Raw genomic sequence first — 5,114 nt, 5'->3', positions numbered from 1 at the left:
TCTTATGGTTCCCTCTGAGCGCTGCTCAGTTGTACTCATGGCAATTAAGTCACCTAGCATGACAGATATAAAATGTAGCACACATTTATTTATTTTTTTTAAAATGATTGCAAACCTTCCTACAATGTTTTTTGTAACATACATGTGTGATGGGATATACAAACCCAACACTGGGCAACAAGGTTCTGGCCTCAGCGAGCCACACCCTGCCACACCTGCAAGAGATGCACAGACTGGAGGAGTTAAAAGGAAGCAGAACAGCTCACCTGTGGGCATAACAGGTGGGAGAAGAGACCTTTATCTTGCAGCTCTTGAGAAAAGGGCTGAGGGATGGTAGGATTTCTCTCTCAACAACTGCCTGAAGATTCTTTCCCTGAGGAAAGGGAGAACCTGCTTCTGTTACACCTGGAGGAGGAGGAGGCATTTCCTCCTCTCATCAACTAACCCAGTCTATTTGTATTTGTTTTGTTTATGGACTACCCTGGAAGGGGAGACACTTAGAACTAACCTGGCTGGAGGGCCAGGGCACAAAAGGAGGCAGCTGAAAGGGAGAGAGCTATTGCACCTGGCTGCAAAAAGGTGCCAAGTGGTGAGCTGACCCCCTTAAAGTCTCATGTAATAGACTAAAAAAGAACAGGAGTCCTTGTGGAACCTTAGAGACTAACAAATTTATTTGAGCATAAGCTTTCATGGGCTACAGCCCACTTCATTGGATGCATAGAATGGAACATATAATAAGAAGGTAGATAGATAGATATACACATACAGATAAGTTGTTAGTCTCTAAGGTGCCACAAATACTCCTGTTCTTTTTGTGGATACAGACTAACACGGCTGCTACTTGGAAACATGTGATACACTGTGATATTTGGACAGTAGTGGGATGATAGGAAGTGGACCAGGGAGGGCAGCCTTAAGGTGCTTCTCGGTGTCAGACCCTTGTGTTGCTCTCACAGGGCCCAGGGCTGGAGTCCAGTGAATGGGAGGGCCCAGGCTCCCCTACCAAAACCCCACCTCTGCATGTTGAATGGACTAAGCCCTGGCCACTAGGCAATGCCTCCCATGAGTGAGGACCATCACCATATGATATACTAGTATACAGGATAGATGTGTGCCCTGAGATAAAAGCTATATTGGCACCCTTTGGGGATGACTTGCATGATTGATTTATGGCTTTACCACTTGTGTGTAATGCAACCATTATTAAACAATAATGAGTTTAATTGTTAATTATTTGTATCTCAGTAGCACCAGTCAAGATCAAGGCACTACTGTGGTAGGAACTATACAAAAAGAGGAAAAGACAGTCCTTTTCCCAAAGAGTGTACAGTCTATAGACAAAAAATACAATGGGAATATTATTAATTCCTGCTTTCTTTTTAACAGATGAGGACTGAAACACAGATAGTTTAAATGGCTTTCCCAAGGTCACATAATGAGTCTGTGGAGGAGCTGGGATTTGAGGTCAAGTCTCCTGAATCAAAGAGTAGGTCTACTCTTAAGTGCTACAGCTCAGGGTGTGCACACAGGTGTGGGTGTGGAAAAGACGAGATAGGAAACAGAGACTCAGAGGAGAACAAGAATGCCAAGCAGCAGCTGTAAGCATGGTGTGGCCCTGGGACACTCCTAGAGAAAAGTTCTGTATTGAGGGTGGTGGCTGAAGGAAGCTTGAGACCTTATTGGGATCCAGGAAGTGGACGGGCGAAGTTCGCCCACTGCTAAAGGATCCCCCCCTAGCCTAAGGGGGAGATCCACAGGACCTGGGAAACCAAATAATTACGGGGGACAACTAATGAACAACAGGGACGGGAGTGCAGTCAAAGGGTCAAACGAAGGGAACCGGACGGGGACACCGAGAAGAGAACCCCGGACAGCGCCCACCGCTCCTCAAAGGCGTCAAGGGAGTCAGTGGACGCCGCCCAGAGGAACTCTGCCCGGAGGCATGAATGGACAGAGGATCGGAAATAGGCCCCGCAGTCGCAGGAGACTCCATCGGCCAACCTCCTCACCCTGCTTTTATAGATGGCCACTTTAGCCAGGGCCAGGAGGAGGTTGACCAGGAGGTCCCGCGACTTAGTGGGGCCACGGACAGGGAGTGCATAGATAAGGAGGTGAGGAGAAAAGTGCAACCAAAACCTTAACAAAATATTCGTGAGGAGCCGGAATAGGGGCTGCAACCTGGCGCACTCCAAATAGATGTGCGCCAGGGTTTCCCTCATGCCGCAAAAGGGGCAGGTGTCCGGGATTGGGGTGAACCGCGCCAAGTACACGCGCGTGCTCACGGCCCCGTGAAGGAGCCGCCAACTGATATCCCCGGCGGGCCTCGGGACTAAGGTGGAATAGAGGCTGGCCCACCGGGGCTCCTCACCCTCTAGAGGTGGCAGGAGGTCCCGCCACTTTGTGTCACGGCGGGACGCGAGGGTGAGGACATGAAGGGTGTGGAGCACGAGCGTGTAGAGATGTTGTTTTGGCGCGGTCTGGAACCGGACCGGCTGCAGCTCGCGTAGCCGGCTCACGGTGAAGGGGCGGGGGGGTCGGTCGGGTCCAGGGAGCAGGGGGCCGATGAAAAGGTCTGGAGGGCCTGGGGTGGAGGGTGGGCGGGGCGTGTTGAGACTGCAGGCAAAAAAACTACTCCTTTTACCCTTTGGTTCCCCTGCATTCACAGAAGTTTGCAGAAGCAGAAATTTGCACATTCTTTATAAATAAATAAGATTTCACCAAAAAAACCGCAGATTCCATCAGTTTAATCTCCGAGCAACCTACAAGCCTCTGAATTTTGACTAGTCACTGCAGCCTCTCTGAAAAACAGGACCATGATGGTGTGCATATAATTTAGAGAAGGGTCTTAATAGTTCCAGAGTTCGTGGGTGAGTGGTCTTTGACTTCAGTGTTCTGGTTTTGGCCTTTTTCTGATGTACAGAGATTGGGTCTACTACCAAAAGCTTTTACCTAAACACAGGTTCAGTTAAATAGGACACAAAGTAGAATGACCTCTGTCCTGGGGTTTGCAAACCAAAATCCTGATCAACAAAGTTCTGCAAAATCACCCTTATTTTGTCAATGGGAAGATGATCTATTGCAGGGATCGGCAACCTTTTGCAAGTGGCTCGCCAGGGTAAGCCCCCTGGTGGGCTGAGCCAGTTTGTTTACCTGCTGCATCCACAGGTTTGGCTGATCACGGCTCCCACTGGCCGCGGTTCGCCACTCCAGTCCAATGGGGGCTCGGGAAGTGGTGCGGGCCGAAGGATGTGCTGGCCGCCGCTTCCCGCAACCCCCCCTGACCCTGAGCGGCGAACTGCGGCCAGTGGGAGCCGCGATTGGCTGAACCTGCAGATGCGGCAGGTAAACAAACCGGCCCGGCCCACCATTACCCTGGCGGGCTGTGTGCCAAAGGTTGCCGATCCCTGATCTATTGTTTTCAAGATTTAAGTCAACATACTGCTAGTCCATGCTGTTTGGCAAAGTAATTTTAGAATCAGATCATGAATCTATACTTATACATGTTCTGATTATTAGTCGTGTGAATAGTCCACTGAAGCCAAGGAGACTACTCACATGAGCAAAGTTAGGCACAGGTATCTGCATTAGCAAGAATAGGACATTAGCTAGGGTTTTTTGTTTCGCTGTTAAGGTTTGTTTATGAAGGCTAAAGGACTAGTACCTAGGGAGCGAAACATCCTTTTATCCATAGCGTGGTTGTTAAAGTTTGTGCATTGTAAATGTTTTATGTTAGGCATCTGCTTTCTGAATTGGGGCCTTTCTCCTCAAGTAAAGACTTCCTGTGGTCCTGTGGCAGTTCAATATTTCAGTCTGTATATTAGAAATGTCTCTTTTGAAATTAGGCTTTTTATGAGCCTTTGTGTAACTGCTAATTTAAATGTATCACAGCTAAATTCTCCAACAAATATATTCAGGGGTCTGAAAGTGATGTAGTTCTCAGCAGTGTGTTTTCCCTTGTGAGGTTCTTCTTAGCAATCAGGATAAGAGCTCTATTTTTAATTGAAATATTCTGTTTTATCTTAGAAGCTCTCTTGAGCTGAGCAGGGTTTTTTTTTACTGTCACCATGAGACTTCATATTGACTACTGAACAATGATTGCTGTGATGCAAGCTCAAGAGAACAATTCTTTTCATACCATAAACACAATATGGTATAATTCAGTTATATTTGCAGAGAGGATTGCAATATGTTTAAACAGTGTAGGTCTAGATTCATCAAAATGTGTTGCTGACTCCTGATGTTTTGACTTTTATCTAGTTTCATTAACTTGGCACATCAACTGTTTTAAGTCCTATTTCCATAGATATTCCATATTTCAAGAGATTCTTGAAAGGATTAGGAGCTAGAAAAATGTAATAGTAGATTACAATTTTCTGAGCGTCAAGTTAATGACAGTACATGGTATCTTGCTGGTAGGTCCTTCCAGCTGCCTGTAGGAATAAAGTTTTTGTTTCTTAAATATTCCTGTGTGTGTTTATTACTGCACCTAAATTACACCACAGGAAAGCAACTTGCTTTGGAATTCACAAAGAGCAGCTAGAAACATAGGTACTGGAACTAGGGATGCTGCCACACCCTCTGGCTTGAAGTGGTCTCCATAGGGTTTACAGTTTGGTGTGATGGCTCTCAGCACCATCACTATAAAAATTTGTTCCAGCACACCTGGCTAGTGATGCTTTAAGAAATGTTTATATAACAATAGCTGTACAGAAATATTACCTATGAAGAAAATAGAAAATTGGATTTTGTAAATCACTCAACTCTCTCCCCAGCCCTAATTTTAGAAAGAAAGAAAGAAAGAAAGAAAGAAAGATATTTTTTTCCTTGCAGGAGGGTGCTTTTTTTTAAGCTCAGTCCATAAAATGATTTTGACCAATTAAATAATACAGTGGTGATATCATTGTTTCATTTAGGTAGCACTCTTCAGGATGCTAAAGTGTTTTTCAAACACATTGGTTTCAGTCCTCAGATGCTTAGTGCAGATTTAGTAGAGAGGTAAAGTTTGCTCAAAGGCATCTTTGGGCCTTCCCTAATTTTGGTCCAAACAAGGACTCAAATGATAGCCAACATAACAGAAAAACCTAAGGGCTGGTCTAAGTTGCATGTGCTAAAAT

At 45.8% G+C, this 5,114-nt stretch overlaps 1 long non-coding RNA gene across 1 annotated transcript; it reads left to right on the top strand.

Annotated features, from left to right (window-relative positions):
- The first annotated feature begins 352 nt into the window (after window positions 1–352).
- LOC122464258 lies at window positions 353–4,459 on the top strand. Its single transcript, XR_006288203.1, has 3 exons — window positions 353–589; window positions 1,387–1,464; window positions 4,024–4,459. It is a non-coding gene; the product is annotated as an uncharacterized LOC122464258 (long non-coding RNA).
- The last annotated feature ends 655 nt before the right edge of the window (window positions 4,460–5,114 follow it).

This window comes from Chelonia mydas, chromosome 2 (genome assembly GCF_015237465.2).
Source record: "Chelonia mydas isolate rCheMyd1 chromosome 2, rCheMyd1.pri.v2, whole genome shotgun sequence".
Classification (NCBI taxonomy): Eukaryota; Metazoa; Chordata; order Testudines; family Cheloniidae; genus Chelonia; species Chelonia mydas.
Note: the sequence above shows the minus strand (reverse complement) of the source record. Positions and strands in the feature narration are given on the sequence as shown.